Source organism: Suncus etruscus, chromosome 6 (genome assembly GCF_024139225.1).
Source record: "Suncus etruscus isolate mSunEtr1 chromosome 6, mSunEtr1.pri.cur, whole genome shotgun sequence".
NCBI classification, from domain to species: domain Eukaryota; kingdom Metazoa; phylum Chordata; class Mammalia; order Eulipotyphla; family Soricidae; genus Suncus; species Suncus etruscus.
In genome coordinates this window covers 51,352,048-51,369,518 of record NC_064853.1, presented here as the reverse complement: position 1 = coordinate 51,369,518, position 17,471 = coordinate 51,352,048, and the positions used below count along the sequence as shown (strand labels likewise).

At 44.7% G+C, this 17,471-nt stretch overlaps 1 protein-coding gene across 2 annotated transcripts in view; it reads right to left on the bottom strand.

The window, feature by feature from the left end:
• The window catches only part of STMN1 (stathmin 1), a 41,641-nt gene extending 27,920 nt beyond the window's left edge, over positions 1–13,721 (bottom strand). The window contains exon 1 of one of the 2 annotated variants that reach the window (XM_049775103.1): positions 13,641–13,721. The gene's annotated coding sequence lies outside the window, so the exon portion shown is untranslated. The remainder of the gene's footprint in view (positions 1–13,640) is intronic. The other variant, XM_049775099.1, reaches the window with a different exon arrangement.
• Positions 13,722–17,471: the final 3,750 nt, after the last annotated feature.

The window sequence follows — 17,471 nt, the reverse complement described above, 5'->3', positions numbered from 1 at the left end:
AAAGCATGCACTGAGTAGAATCCAGGCCCAGAAGGTGGGGGTGGCTGGGTGTCAGGTGGAGAGGGAGGGTGGGACATCATTCGTAAAAAAAGCACATAAGGAGCAGGAAAGCAGGCAACTGCTGGGGCTCAGGACTGATTTCAAGACCTTCTTACTTAAGTATGGCTGGATCAGGAAGTCTCTGCACTATGCAGGACTTCCTCCACAAATTCCCCCTCCTCTGGATTCCCATAGCCCAATTGTATTGACAGCTATCTCTTTCCTCAAATCCATGCCAAGTGTGGATGCCTGCCAACTTCTATCACCTTAGTCAGGGAGAGCACTGCTTCCTTTCGTGGGTGGCCCAACAACAGGGCAGGCCACAAGCTGGTTGCTCTAGCATCAGAAATCTGTTGTCTACCTATTCCTGAGCCCAGGAATAGAAATCCAGTGATGGCAGGATTGGTGCCTTCTGTATCTCTTCTTGAGTGACATGGCCATCCTGGGCTCAAAGATAGCTGGCACTCTCCTGCATCTTCATGTTGCCTCCCAGTGTGCCTAAATGTGCCTCTTGTACAAGGACACCAATCATCTTGGATTAAGGTCTAGCTTGAGGACTTCATTTTAAGTTGGTTGTCTACAAAGAACCAATTTACAAATAGGGTAACATCCATGGAAACATGATGCCTTAACATCAAGATCTTTGAGATGGACCTGTTAAAGGCAGAAAGATGGGATGGGTAGGTGGAAGCAGGTAATATTAGTGAGGAAAACTGTCTGTAACCTAAACCAGTCCCAGTATAAAGGCCTTTGAGACTCAGGACCCATCTGAGGAAAACTGGTAAATGAGGCTTTACTGCTGGATCAAAGACCATATACTGAATATCAAAAGAAGTCCATCAACATCTCCTATAACATGCTCTATTTTTTTTTTTTTTTTTTTGGTTTTTGGGTCACACCAGGCAGTACTCAGTCTTACTCTTGACTCTACACTCAGAAATCACTCCTGGCAGGCTCAGGGGACCATATGGAATGTCGGGATTCAAACTACTGTCCTTCTGCATGCAAGGCAAATGCCCTACCTCCATGCTAATTCTCCGGCCCCTCCATGCTCTATTTTGGAGAAGTGATCCACATTGACCAGAGATGTGTACTTTTCCACCTCAAAGAAACCTGGATTCTCTCTTGAGTACATAACTTTATCTCTCCCCTTATTTCTCCCCAATAAAACCATTTTCACTACAGACACTCCTCACTTAACGACCTACCTGTTTAGCGACCGCTCGCATTTATGACCATCCCTTCACTGTTATTTTATTTTATTTTAAATATCCCTTTTCCATCTTGTACACTCTACAGTACAGTACTGTGATTTTTGATGCTTTAATGTACCTACTTTACTAGCTTTATGTTCTGTAATACATTGCAGTACTGTGTGTAAATTATACAACCTATGCAAATTAAACAAGTGGAAGTTTTCAGTTTGATCTTTCTCTTTATTTTACTTAGTCAGAATACTGTTTTGTCAAGTACTATGCATATACTGTACTATTGTATACAGTTCATAACAGTTCCTCACTTAACGACCAATTTGCTTAATAACCAAATGGAACTTGGTCATTAAGCAAGGAGTATCTGTATTCATCTTCTCCTCAAATTATTTTGTCAAAGATGACCAACCTCTTAAGTAAATATTTATTTGCTGTGTCCTCCCTTCCCACTTGAATGTGAGATTCCTGAGAATAGGAGGGATATGCCCACTTTATTATCACACAAAACAGTGCCTGACTCACAGCTGGTTCTCAATACAGTTAGTTCATGACCAAACTGAGTGCATTAGGGACTCAGAGCATATATTTAAGAGTGTGGATTCTGGGAGCTGGAGAGACACTACAACAAAGGCACTTGCCTTGTATGCCGTAAACAGGTTAGACCCCTGGCACTCCACCCCTGGCACTCCATATCCCTGAGTCCTGATCAGATGTGATCGCTAAGCAGACCCAGAAATAAACCCTGAGCACTACCAGTTGTGGCTCAAAAACAATTCTAAACAGGGCCAGAGCAATAGCACAGCAGTAAGGTGTTTGCCTTGCATACAACAAACAGAGGACAGACCCGGTTCAAATCCTGGCATCCCATATGGTCCCCTAAGCCTGCCAGGAGCGACTTCTTCTTTTTTTTTTTTTTAAATAAGCTATTGTGTTTTTTTTTTTAATATATAAATCTTTATTTAAGCAGCATTATTACAAGCATTTCGTAGTTGGGTTTCAGTCATAAAGGAGTAACTGCTGAGCGTTGCTGGGTGTGACCAAAAGCAAAACAAAAAACCAAACAAAAACAAAATCAAAATAAATGCACACACACAAGAGATGATTCTGGGGGGCAGAGTTACTGAGTTGAAATCCTGATGAAGTCCCTAGAATTTCAGAGTCTGAAATCCTTTACATAAACACCAGGAAACATAGATCTTTTAGATCCTGACCAATCATTTTCTCATCAAAAGTCAGGCTTTTTGGTTTTTTGTTTGTTTGTTTTTGGGTAACACCCGGTGTCGATCGGAGGTTACTCCTGGTTCTGCACTCAGAAATTGCTCCTGGCAGGCTCAGAGGACCATATGGGATGCCGGGATTCAAACCATCACCTGTTCTGGGTTGGCTGCGTGCATACTGGCTGTGCTATCTCTCCAGCCCCTCAGGTTCTGTACTAGAGGGGGGAATACAAAATGGGGAAAATGGAGGTTTCCAATAAAAGTCATACTGAGCAATAGTGCATCATATAAGGCACTTGCCTTGCACATGGCTGGCCTGAGTTAGATCCGTGGCATTGCATATGGTCCCCCAAGCCTGCCAGGAGTTATATCTGAGCAGAGTCAAGAGTAACCCTAAGTGGCACTGGGTGTGGCCCAAACCACCCCCCCAAAAAAATAAAAGTCATACCTTGCAATGCTCTGGAATTACTCTGAAGGTGCTTGATAACCATATGGGATGTCAGGGATCAAACCTGGATCAGCCATGTGCAAGGAAAACACCATACTTGCTAAACTCTCTCTCTGGATCCCACTGCCACATTTTATTTTTAGTTCTTTATTTTGATTTTGCTTTATACCACACCAGGCTGTACTAAGGGCTCACTCATGGCAGTACTGAGGTACCACTTGAGGTACTGGAGACTGAATCTATGTTGGCTGCTTGCAAGGTAAGCACCCTGTCCACCATGCAGCTTTCCAGTCCCACTGCATTACATTAAAATTTTTTTATTTTGGGGCCGGAGCAATGGCTCAGTGGTAGGGCTTTTGCCTTGCACACAGCTGATCCAGGACGGACCATGGTTTAATCCTCCCACATCCCATATGGTCCCCCAAGCCAGGAGCAATTTCTGAGCGCAGAGCCAGGAGTAACCCCTGAATGTCACTGGGTGTGGTCCCTCAAAAAAACCAAAAAAATTTTTTTTTATTTTGTTGCTATATTTTAAAAAGGCTAAAACAAACTTTAAAATTACAAAGGAGAAAATATTCATATTTCACATAACATGGAATTTACACTTTGACATGTTTGTTTCTGGGTATTTTCTTTATCTATATACTGTTTAAATCTCCTTAAGAAGTAATATCTGGGGCCGGAGAGATAGCATGGAGGTAAGACATTTGCCTTTCATGCAGAAGGTCATCGGTTAGAATCCCGGCATCCCATATGGTCTCCCGTGCCTGCCAGGAGCAATTTCTGAGCATGGAGCCAGGGAGTAACCCCTGAGCACTGCCGGATGTGACCCAAAAACCACAAAAAAAAAAAAAAAAAAAAAAGAAGTAATATCTGTGAGGGCCAGAAGGACTGGCTCAAAATATTAAGCTTACCACAAAGAGTGGTGAGTGCAGTTAGAGTAACTACAGGGGCCGGAGAGATAGCTTGAAGGTAGTGTGTTTGCCTCACATACAGAAGGTCGGTGGTTCGAATCCCGGCATCCCATAAGGTACCTTGAGCCTGCCAGGAGCAATATCTTAGCATAGAGCCAGGAGGAACTCCTGAGCGCTGCGGGGTGTGACCCAAAATCCAAAAAAAGAAAAAGTAACTACATTAACAATTACCATGACAATGTTAATGAATAGGAGAAGTCTCAAATACAGGCAGGGGGTGAGGGAGGAGGGAGATAGGGGACATTGGTGATAGAAATATTGCACTGGTGAAGGGGAGTGTTCTTTGTATAACTGAAACCAAACTACAGTCATGTTTGTAATCACTGTGTTTAAGAAAAGGTAATTATTAAAAAATTTTAAAAATTAAAAAAAAGTAGTAATATCTGAATGTTGAATCTTTTTTTTTTTTTTTTTTTTTTTTTTTGGTCACACCTGGCAGCGTTCAGGGGTTATTCCTGGTTCTGTGCTCAGAAATGGCTCCTGGCAGGCTCAGGGGACCATATGAGATGCCGGGATTCCAACCACCGTCATTTTGCATGCAAGATAAATGCCTTACCTCGATGTTATCTCTCCGGCCCCTTGAGTCACTTTTTTTTAAATTTTCATTTGTTTATTTGTGACTGAAGAGTCAACCCTGGTCTCATGCATGCAAGGAATGTACCTGACTACTGAGCTACAACCTGAGCCCCTCCCAAGTCTTTTTTTTTTTTAAGTTTTTAATTTTAGGCACCGTGATTTACAATAATAGGATTTCATGCATACAGTGTCTCAACACCCTCCACCAGTATGTCCCTCCCCTCAACTTACTCTGCTTCTGGCATTTTGTAAAGTTAAAAAAAAAAAAAAAAAAGAAGTGTGATGTGCCCTTTCATCTCTACTTTCTTTTATTTTTTGTTTTTGGGCCACACCCAGCAGTGTTCGGGTCTGGTATTCGTGATCACTCCTGGAAGGGACTGAACCACATGGGGTGCCAGTGATAGAACCGATGTCAACAGTATAGATAGCAAGTGCCCTACCGCACTGTCCTCTCTCTGGTCCTCATCTCTACTTTCTATTTCAACACCATGCCCCTCTTTTCAGAGACAACTGTTCTGAGGAGCTGGAAGAATTAAAAACAGGTTTCTTTGGAAAATCTAGACAAGACACCAGAATGAGGGGCGGGCAGGGAATGGAAAGGATGGAAAGAGCTACCACCATTCTCCAACAGGGAGAGAGAACAATCGGTGGCTCCAACTCCTCCGGGAAACACAGCTCTCACCCCTGCTGCATTTCTCTAACTGTCTTTCAGGGCTTTGATGGCAGATCGTGTGGCTCTCCTGCAGACCAGGCGGGGTGGGGACTTCAATGGCGTCGCCATCACGCGCTCTGTCGCGCTGCAGCCTCGCTGCGGGAGAAGGGGAGGCCACGCCTCACCCGCTGGAGTTAGGGTACAGAGCCCACGTTGGCCTCGAGTCCCCGCAGAAGCTCATAGCACCTCCAGCCCCAGACACCACCGGCTTTGCACCTGCTCTGCAGGACCTGGGGCAGGGTAATTGGTCTTTGGCCGGGCTGGAGGGGAGCCCTGCTGCGGAAAATGGCACCAAAATCTCCCGAGGACCTTCTGGCACAGCGGTGTGGACCCAGTTTTGAAGCGGGTCTGGAAGCGTGTGGTGCCAGTGCACGATGTCAGTTTTGAGTGACTCATAGCAGCAGCGCCCTTTCTCCCTTCTCCACCTCAGATCCACTCTCTGATCTTCAGCAGGGAGAGAGCCAACAGCCTAGCCTGCCTCTTTCTCTATGCAGATGGCCCCAGGTCCCAACCACTCAAGGGTGCAGAGCTCTCTTCTCTTATAGAAACTAGTGCACAGATTTTGTTTTTCATAGCTTGGCAGGAATGACCATTACGAGAATATAGGGGTGGGGAGGAAACAAGTAGGACCCCACCCAATCTACTTTCAGGATCTGGAAGGGTCCATACTTCTCACAATTGGAATGACTGGTAGGGCTGACATTACTTTTCTTTCCTTCTTGCTATGTGCCAAGCACTGTTTTAAGAGTATTAGCTCATTTCCTCCCCCTTGACAGCTCTAAGATGTGCAGACTTGGAGAACAGAAACCTTTCCCAAGGTCAGACAAAAATAGTGTAATGTTAGGATTTGGAAATTCTCCCAGATCCTACGTTTTCTCATTGTTTTATTTTGGAATTTTTCAGCAGTAACTATTTGCTCATGGGGCTAATCTTCTACAGATCTTGTAAAAATATGACGACCAACGGAGCCTGTGTAACAGCACAGCCGGTAGAGCCTTTGCCTAGCACACTGCCAACCCAGGTTCAATCCTCGGCATCCCATATGGTCCCTGGGTTTAATTCCCAGCATCCTCAAGCCAGCCAGGAGTAATTTCTGAGTGCAGAGCCAGGAGTAGCCCCTGAGTGTCCCAGCCCCCCAAAGGCAATTAAGAACAAGTACTGGGGGCCAGGAAGGTGGCGCTAGAGGTAAGGTGTCTGCCTTGCAAGCGCTAGCGTAGGACAGAACGTGGTTAGATCTCCCGGCGTCCCATATGGTCCCCCCAAGCCAGGAGCGATATCTGAGTGCATAGCCAGGAGTAACCCCTGAGCGTCAAACGGATGTGCTCCCCCCAAAAAAAGAACAAGTAATGGGGCTAGAGAGATAGTCTGGAGGTAAGGCATTGCATGCAGAAGGACAGTGGTTTGGATCTCGGCATCCCATATGGTCCCCTGAGCCTGCAAGGAGTGATTTCTGAGCACAGAGCCAGGAGTAACCCCTGAGTGCTGCCGGGTGTGACCCAGAAACCAAAAACATAAAAAAAAAAAAAATTTTTTAAAAGAACAAGTGGACCCGGAGAGATAGCACAGCGGCGTTTGCCTTGCAAGCAGCCGATCCAGGACCAAAGGTGGTTGGTTCAAATCCCGGTGTCCCATATGGTCCCCCGTGCCTGCCAGGAGCTATTTCTGAGCAGACAGCCAGGAGTAACCCCTGAGCAACGCTGGGTGTGACCCAAAAACCAAAAAAAAAAAAGAAAAGAAAGAAAGAAAAAAGAACAAGTACTACAAGTATCTTTGTATTATTTTTAGTCAGTGGAAGGAGTGAACAGGTATGTTTATTACTGATAAGAGCATAAATAACAGTTTGGATCTTGTGTAAAGAATGTTCAGAATTATTCATTCCTTTAAGAAAAATTTTGGGTGCCACACCCGGCAATGTTCAGAGTTTACTCCTGCCTTTGCATTCAGGAATCACTCCTGGTTAGGCTCAGGGGACCATATAGGATAAAAGGGATCAAATATGGGATTGCCACACACAAGCAAATATCCTAGTCTGTACTATTGCTCCATCCCTATAAAATTGTGCATCCCTTTAAAGGAGGATATAACCAGGTCCTGGAAATAGCTTCTGCTCTCCTGTGGCTTGTATCTTTCCTGCTACCCTGCAGTTGCACTTAAAGGAGTGTGTTCTGCAGCTGACTGCACAAGCACACAGACAAAATGAAAGGATATTAATTATTGCGCTGCTCAAAGAGTAATAGAGGTGGAAAAACCTAAAAATCAATATGACTGATTGTTAACTGTGGAACATTCATTTAAAAAATTCTATGTAATCATTTTTGGAAAATGAGACAATTTCTCTTTTATATATTAAACAACCAAGAAATGCTAAAAAGATAAAGTACATCTTTTTTTTTTTTTTTTTTTTTTTTGTGGATTTTGGATCACACCTGGCAGTGCTCAGGGGTTATTCCTGGCTCCAGGCTCAGAAATTGCTCCTGGCAGGCACGGGGGACCATATGGGGTGCTGGGATTCAAACCAATGACCTCCTGCATGAAAGGAAAATGCCTTACCTCCATGCTGTCTCTCCGGCCCCAAAGTACATCTTTTGTATGTTATTTCTACATAGAAAAGAAGCACATATACACAATATATACACATACATCTTTTTCCCCTAAGAAAGATAAGAAACCAGATAATACAATAGTTATTGAGGACTGGAGAGAGAGCACAGCAGTAGGGCATTTGCCTTGCATGCAGCTGACTCAGTATGTGGTTCAAATCCTGGCATCCCATATGGTCCCTTGTAACTGCCAGGAGCACCTTTTTTTTTTTGGGCCACACCCGTTGATGCTTAGGGGTTACTCTTGGCTATGCACTCAGAAATCGCTCCTGGCTTGGGGGACTATATGGAACAGTGGATGATCGAACAGCAGTCGGTCCTGTCCTAGGTTAGCACGAGCAAGGCAAACACCCTACCGCAATTTCTGAATGCAGAGCCAGGAGTAACTCCTGAGCACAGCTGGGTATGGCCCCCCTAAAAAATGTTATTGACATTAAGGAGAAAAACCTTTGAGGGATAAGTGATAAGTAAGAGAAAGGCTTTTTTTTTTTTTTTCGTTGTATAACTTTTTGGAATTTGTACCAGGTGTAATTATTAGCAAGTCAAAATTCACCTTTTAACAAATAGGTCCTCTGATATCTGTCTGTCTATTTATTTATTTATTTATTTATTTATTTATTTATTTATTTATTTATTTATTTTTGGTTTTGGGGTCACACCCAGCAGCGCTCAGGGGATACGCCTGGCTCCACATTCAGAAATTGCTACTGGCCTCTTTCCTTCCTGGGAGCAGGGAGTCTCTAGCAGCATGGGGTTTGGTAGGCCTCCGCCATGCCAGAGGCCTTCCTTCTTAACCAGGCCTAGGGGGGTGGTGCGGGACTTGGGTGACCCCAGCACTCCTCTACCGCCTTGCTCCAGATGTTCATGGCTTTCCCGGGCCAAATGCCTGGGCAAGCCAGCGATGTGGGTCCTTTGGCGGAGCTTGAAGGTACCCTAGGCTTTCCCCCATTCCCACTCGGCTCCTTAGGGAGGGGCTGAACTTCCGGCCTCCCAGCTTCTTGAAGGATCTCTTTCCCTCCTGGGAGCCGGGAGTCTAGCAGCATGGGGTTCAGCAGGCCTCCGCCATGCCAGACGCCTTCTTAACCAGGCCTAGGGGGGTGCGGGACTTGGGTGAAGCAGTCACTGGTAATCTCTTACCAGTCTGTATTTTCAAAACCACGCGGGGGCTAACACCCCCGCGCAGACAAGATCCATTAATAGTACTCACTATCATTGAATTATGTTTTTGTGTATGCAGAATGTCCATTTTGTACTCTGCCCTTTCACACATACCTACAAAAATCATTTTTCTCTTTAACTCTCTCACCCCCTATCATCATTACTCCATATTTACCCATTTTAACTTAAGTACTGTAGAGTCCTAAGTCGCTGACCAAGTGGTGCTGTGGATTTAAACACCCCCCCCAACTATTCCAAAAGGTACAAAAAGGACACATATGTCTTTTCAGCATTTTATGTGTGTTTTCTTTGACGGCTATAACTCTTGCTAAATATTTTCTTATACAGTGATGATCCCCCCTTTTTTAATCTTTTCTTCTCTTTGTGAACTGTTTAATAGGAAATTTGGTGAAAGAGTCCCTCAATTTAATGCTTATGTTTGAACCAAGTCATGGGTATTGTTGGACGTATTCTTATGCCCCCATATACTCTGATATGCCACGTGGCTTTATTTCTTGTTTGCATAGGCACATTAAAATGGGAAAATACTATACATACAAATAAGTTCTTATCTAATAGGGAACACACAAATCTTATAGTGCAATGGAACCTTTACACCCTGAACATTGACATAAAGACCTGGCACAGACCTCAGAAGAATGTGCATTCTCCATCCACCCCTGATCAAGGGAATACATCTACAAAACATCCAAGGTTGTCTGTAACATCACTTGGAGGCAATCCTCTACCAGGGAAGACCCTACAGCTGCTCTGACATAGATCTACTCAAAAGAGACTTCCCTTAACACTGAGAAGACTTAACAACAACAATGACCTGCTTTCGGGACAGGTCTTTCTGTATTGCCCCTTAATTGTGAGGTGAAACTAGAGGATACTCCACACCAGCCTGACTTCAATGTAGGATGTGCAGATTCCAGGATCTTTTTTTTTTTTTTTTTTTTTTTTTGGTTTTGGGCCACACCCGGTAATGCTCAGGGGTTACTCCTGGCTCTGTGCTCAGAAGTTGCTCCTGGCTTGGGGGACCATATGGGACACCGGGGGATGGGGGATCGAACCGCAGTCCGTCCAAGGCTAGCGCAGGCAAGGCAGGCACCTTACCTTTAGCGCCACCGCCCGGCCCATCCAGGATCTTTAATACAGAAACCTGATGCCAACAATAGAGACTGCGTGAACAATAAAACTGTATTAGCACTACAGGCAATGACTTGGATTGAATAAACTAGTTTGCCTGGAGCCTAGAATTGGTCTTTTGCCAGGAAAGTTCAGGGGTAGGGTCTCCTTGTATTTAGACCAAGGCTTTTCCTTTCCATGTCCCCCATATTTTGGTGGGCCTATGCAAACAATATTTGCCACTCTAACACCGTTTTTACTGTGTTCTTTTGACTCTAACCCTTAAAAAAAACAAACTTAAACTTTTTTTTTGGGGGGGGGGTTTGGGCCACACCCGGTAACGCTCAGGGGTTACTCCTGGCTATGTGCTCAGAAGTTGCTCCTGGCTTAGGGGACCATATGGGACACCAGGGGATCCAACCGCAGTCCGTCCAAGGCTAGCGCAGGCAAGGCAGGCACCTTACCTTCAGCGCCACCGCCCGGCCCCAAACTTAAACTTTTGATGTTAACTTAAACTAATATGCATGTGCATGAAAATATAAAAAAAAATACTATGCCTTCAATGTTTAAGGAGTCACATAAATCTCATGGCTTTAGATTGCTTTGTGTACTGCTAAAAAATGTTATAATGTACTACAATCGGGGGACTTGTGGACAAAGTAATTGTACATGGGTTCTGCCTTATTTTTCTTTTTTTTTTTTTGTTTTGTTTTGTTTTTGGGCCACACCCGGCGATGCTCAGGGGTTACTCCTGGCTGTCTGCTCAGAAATAACTCCTGGAAGGCACAGGGGACCATATGGGACACCGGGATTCGAACCAACCACCTTTGGTCCTGGATTGGCTGCTTGCAAGGCAAACGCCGCTGTGCTATCTCTCCGGGCCCTGCCTTATTTTTCTTAATGTTCTTTGACTGTAAGTTCAATATTTAGGCGTCAGCAAGGGGATTTCTTTTGAGAACTCTGTTTATGGGAGATTGTCTTTCCAATGTAACTTTACCTTCTCCTCTTTGCATCATTGTTCTCATAATTAAAAATAAAAAAAAATTAAAAAAGAAATCACTACTGGCAGGCTCAGGGGACCATCTGGGACTCCGGGATTCAAACCACTGACCTTCTGCATGCAAGGCAAATGCCTTACCTCCGTGCTATCTCTCCGGCCCCCTGTCTGTCTGTCTTTTTGTCTGTCTGGCCCCCTCTTGACTCCAGATTGAATCCAGATCAGCTTCATGAAAGGCAAATGCCCTTCTCAATGTATTATCTCTCTAGCCCTATGAAATCTGTTACAGGGGTTACTCCTGGCTATCTGCTCAGGAATAGCTCCTGGCAGGCATGGTGGACCATATGGGACGCCAGGATTTAAACCAACCACCTTTGGTCCTGGATGGCTGCTTTCGAGGCAAACGCCATTGTGCTATCTCTCCGGCCCCATGTCTTGGATTATTTAAAAAAACAAAAACTTAAAAATAAGTCTCATAGGGGCCAGAGTGATAGTATAGTTGTAGGGTATTTGCCTTACGTGCTGCCGACCTGGGACAGACCTAGGTTGGATTCCTGGCATCCCATTTGGTCCCCCGAGCCTACCAGGAGTGAATGCGATCCAGGAGTAACCCCTGAATGGGTGTGGCCCAAAAACAAAAACAAAAAACGAAAAAATTAAAATAAATCTCCTAATATTAAAAAAATTAAAGATATACAAACGTTAATCTAGCATCTTTGGTTCTAGAAATGCCCAAGAGTTCAAAGCATAGCTATTAATAACAAAATATTGTAAAACTCTTCTTTTGGAGGAAACTTCTTAAATAATGTAGATTATCCATCATGTAGAATATTTGTAGCAGTCATGGAAAATTGGGAAAATAAACCAACAGAAAAATCTACAGAGTAACATTATTGCGACTGAAAAAGCAATTCGCAAAGCAATACAGATGCTATGATTGTATTTGCTAAAGAAAAGAAAAAGAAAATGCCACGTTAAGCAAAAATGTATGGGCCATCTTTGCCTGTTAACAATAGCTGCCTCGGGGCCGGGCGGTGGCGCTGGAGGTAAGGTGCCTGCCTTGCCTGCGCTAGCCTAGGACGGACCGCGGTTCGATCCCCCGGCGTCCCATATGGTCCCCCAAGAAGCCAGGAGCGACTTCTGAGCGCATAGCCAGGAGTAACCCCTGAGCGTCACAGGGTGTGGCCCAAAAATCAAAAACAAACAAACAAAAAAAAAAAAACAATAGCTGCCTCTGTTGAAGGGAATAGGTGATGGAGAAATGTCTGCTTTTTTTTTCTTTTGCCTTTTTTTTTAATTTTACAGCAGAGGTCACACCCAGGGCCTCATCCATGAAAAAGTCATGTGCTTTGCTACTAAGCCACACCCCTCCCTGAGGCTTAGGCTTTTGATTCTACATTTATCTGTAATGTTTGCTTTTTTTTGGTTTTTGGTTTTTTGGGCCACACCCGGAGGTGCTCAGAAATCACTCCTGGCAGGCATGGGGGGCCATATGGGATCCCGGGGTTTGAACCAACTCTGGTCCTGGGTCCACCGCTTGCAAGGCCAACACCCTACTGCTGTGCTATCTCTCCAGCCCCATGTTTGCATCTTTTATTTTAAAATGTGCTCCTTTATCATCAGTGTAATTTAAACAACTTTAATAATAGCAAAGAGCTGGAAGCGCGTAGGGAGGATACACACAAAAAAGTGAAAAGACACACCAATTTATCAGCATTTTTCCGACCGGGATTGAGGGACTGGGGCTTGAAAGTAAGGGGTCATTTTCTTTGCTTTCTTCATATACATACTTGGCATTGCTTATTTCCTTTAATCACACCCACACAAGAACTACGCTCATAATTAAACAACATCAAAAGCAGGGCAGGCCCAAAGCAGCCTCTGCTTTTCTCTAGTTCTATTTTTCTCTAGTTTCTCTCCTTCCTGCCACAATAGGACTCAGTTGTCTTAAGTAACAACCCAGCTCACGGAGCACAAAGCCCCAGATCAGCCTCATTTCTCCTTCAACCAAAGCAGCAACAGACTCTGATCAGAGTCAAGGTCCAGGCAGTGCTGCCAGGAAATTGGACTCAGGTGACCTGGATCCCAGACTTGTCTCTTCCCCCTGTCAATTGTCAAAGATAATTTGCAGGATGGGGGAGTCCCGACCTGTACCCACCAGGGTAGGGAGAACAAGGATTGAAGTCACAGATTACTGGTATCAGTGTAGCCTCAAATGAGGGAACAATAAATCCCATCATTTGTCTCTGGGCTCAGCTTCAAGAATCTTTCCCAGACAATGACTTGGTCGTGTCCCTAAACCACCTCTGCCAAAATTTCCAGAGCAATGGTGAGAGAAATCAAGGCCAAATTAGCCTCTGGTGGCCAACACTCTGGGATTCACCTCTAAGGACTTACCCTCTCCATGGAGTACCCTCCCACAGTACAGGAGCTCTGAACTGAAAAATGTTTGTTCCAAAAGCTGAGCGGGAGGCAAGGCTCATGCTTGTTGTTCCTCCTCCAGGAGGGCTGGATGCAAGACACCGGCGTTCAGGACCCACCACCGCCAAGGCTCCTTTTGTGGCCCTGGCAACTCACCAGATCCTGGGTGTGGACCTCGCAGGAGCAGAACAGAGCCTCTGGATCTGGGGGAGAAGTGGCAGTGTCAACCCCTCCCCCACTGGCAGTCTCAGAATCCTGGATGCCCATGAAGCTGAGGTTCCCGCTTCCCGCACAGCTGCCGCCTGTCTGTCTCCATGGCAACCAGGCCAAAAGACTAATTTGCTTGGGTCCAAGCTGGAATCTTACCTTGGAGCTATGTCTTAACTTCTCTTTTGGGAAGCTGGTCCATTCCCACTCCCAGGATCCTCTGATCGCCCCTGGGACTAGCTACTGCTTCTAAGGGACACTGGACTGGGCAGAAAAATCGTTGGTCTTGGATAAACTTCCACCACTCAGAGACCAAAGACAATTATATTTACACCCAAGGGCCTTGTCAAAACAGGTCAAGTGTGTTTCAAAGACCCTGTCCCTACTTGTTCTGAGCTGCTAGGAAGGATTTGCAAGAATAGATGGTTTAGGGACCAGGTTGCATACCCCCTAGGCTTCCAGGTTTAATACCCTTTCTTTTCCCTTTGTCTCTTCACTGTTCTCTGCTGTCATATGGATGGATCTAGAATCTGTCCATGACCAGTCTGGTCCTGACAAACCTGAAAGACCCCTGTACACTTCTTGGGTCAAGGAGGGTTAGGGAAGCATTAATAGCTTACAGATCTGTGCCTTGACATAGTCGCCTAATTGTTTTGCCTTTTTTTTTTTTTTTTTTTTTTGTAGATTTTGGGTTACACCCGGCAGTGCTCAGGGAAACTCCTGGCTCCATGCTCAGAAATTGCTCCTTGCAGGCACGGGGGACCATATGGGAAGCCGGATTCAAACTGATGACTTTCTGCATGAAAGGCAAACACCTTACCTCCATGCTATCTCTCCGGCCCATAGTCACCTAATTGTATTTGCTCCTACTGACATCCTCCCGAGTCATTTAAAACCCAGAGAGCAATCTTTTTCTATTTGACCCCTTGCTCCAAGTTTCCTAGGACAGGGATTACATGACAGGCTTTTCCCAGAATAAGGCATATGGCCTCATATACAGTCTTATTCTTGTGAACATCCATTAGCACTGAAGCCCTTTTATATACCTGGCACAAATCTGACTTGGCCAAAGAGCTGTTTCTAGGCTGAGACCTAACTTGTATGCAATGGAAGCAAGTCTGCTGCCTTGTTGGAGCCTCATTCTTCATATCTGTGAAGCTGGAAAGTCAATTTTGAATACTTCTCCTCAGCTTGAGTCAAGTGGTCAAGTGTTCCATAGAAGGAAGTAGGTCAAGATTAGAATAAATTAAAGTAAGAAAAATAAATCACGAAATGGCAATTTTGGACCCCCATGTTCCAAATGAAAGCGCGCACATTCTCTCTCTCTCTCTCTCTCTCTCTCTCTCTCTCTCTCTCTCTCTCTCTCTCTCTCTCTCTCTCTCTCTCTCTCCCCGAAACTCAGAGAGTAAACAGCAAGTCTAGCAGATTAAATGTTTAAATGTCATCCATGTCATTCGAGAGTGAGGTTCTAGAAAGGTCACCCTAATCTTCATACCCCTTTAGAGGAAGGTGTCCTGAGGAATTTCCTTTGTCTAAAGTTTCAGTGAGTTGGAATTCAGACCACTAAAATCTGTCTTGTTTGGACCTGGGATGGTACAGGCTGGCCCCAGGGGGAACTAAGTCCTTCCATGGTGGTTCGGCAAAAAAAACTGCACAAATGGATGAGTGAGGCAGCTCAACACACAACTGGCAATCTCTCAGGAACTACGACTTGGCAATACTGGGTGCTCATGCACAAGGAAGGAGCTGTTGCTCAGGTGCTCACTGCAGAGCACTTACTGACTTGGAAGCAAAGGAACACAAAGCATGGCTGACTTGCTCAGAATTGTTCTTCCCTTGGAATTGTGTGGTCAAGTTCCATCACAGAACTTTTATTGTAGGGACTTCTTTCTGAACCTTCCTGAATCCAAATACACAAACACACACACACACACACACACACACACACACACACACACACACACACACACTTAAACATGATCTAAAGAGAGCCATAACTGAATAACTTCACTGTACCCCAAAGAAATAGCCACTACACTTTCTCAGATATCACAAGCCCCATAATGCTGACCACTAGCAGCAGATTTATGCTTGCACGGGGCTATATTTCTTGACTTTCTCTGCCCCATTCCACCCAGTATCCTTTTGTAGGGTCTTTTCTGACTCCAGCTGACTCTCAATGCACCCCCTTTCTAAACTCCAGAGCCCATATTTGTATCCTAATTATTTATTTAGAGCTGTCTCTTTTATGTTTGGGTTCCTTAAAGTTTGGGGATTTTTCTGGCTTCCCAGTACTCTACACACACAAGTGTTCAGTGAACATTTTTCCAATGTTGAGTGAGCAAGAAATGAAAGAGAAACAATTAAGAAGCATCAGCTTTCCTTTGTGTTTGATCTTCAGAATCACATTTTGCCTATTTCTTTTCTTTCTTTCTTTCTTTTTTTTTTTTTGCTTTTACCATCTCCAAAGCATTTCTTGCATTGCTTCTTTCTTTCCTTCCACCAAGAGATGGGCAGCAAGAGGAGACAAGATACTACAAGATACCCCAGGAGAACACAGGTCCTCACTCTAGACTCTGCTACTGGTGATCAATCCAGCCCTCACTGGTTTCCTGATCTCCAGTAAAAGGATCTCTAGTAAAGGAAAGGGTGCTTTGTGTATGAGGAGCCTTTGGTCCTTTAGGAGAATCTCTTCTTTGCGAAAGCCCAACTCCATGCCCTGAGGAGGGAAGCATCCAGAACTGTGGAAGCAGAGAACTCAGAGCCAGCAGTGTTAGGGTACAGTCTTGGAATTTCCACTGTCTCACTCTATGCTCTTAGATGTGTTGTTTACTTCCTTAGTTTCCTGATAAGTTAGAGGAGCCTGTTTTGGGGGGCTATTTTAGAATTTGGATCAAAAAGGATGTAAGCCCTGTAAAGTATCTATGCCTCTAAGGAAAGAAATAGGCAAGGCAAACACATTCACGGTGGGCAAGGCAGTGAGTGCCAGGACATGCCTTCAGAGCATATGAACTGAATCACTGGCACAGCAACTGAGCACATGACACATGACCCTCTGCTGTATAAGTTCTACTGTTCTTGCCACTGACCTGTCTCCAGCTGAGGGAGGGCAGGAAACAGTGTTTCAGTTCAACCCAAACCTCTACAAAGCCATTTTCTTAAATTCTTTGACCTCATTCAATGACTGATAGGCAAGCAATTTCCCAGGTTCTAGTCATATTTTATTTGTTTGTTTTTGGGTCAAATCCAGCTGTGCTAAGCTTATTCCTGTCTGTGCTCAGGGATCACTCCCAGCAGGCTCCGAGAACTTTTGTGGTACAGGGAATGAACAGGCAAGACAAGAATCTAACCCACTATACTGTCTCTCCAATCCTCTACCCATTTTGCCTCTTTCCAAATTACCTTTTGAGTATTTTTACCTCTTATTCCCCACCCTACCCCAAAATGGGGGGAACATATGATGTCACTGGCCACCCCAGCACTGACCTTCTGGCCCATAGGGAGTGTTTGCTCTGCACTTGCTTTTAGGAACAATTGATTTTTTGCTTTTATGGGACATACCAGATTGGGGGTGACTCCTGGCTCAGGGCATGCTCAAGGGAACAAGTGGTTTTTGGTCCCTCTGGATCTTGGTTTGAGTACTTCTTCCTCACCCTCAGTATTCAGGATCAAACCCAAGACCTCACACATGCAATTTGAATGTTTAATTTGAGTCATATAGACCTAACAGTTACTTTTTTTCTAACAGTTACTTTTTTTTTTTTTTTTTTTTTGGTTTTT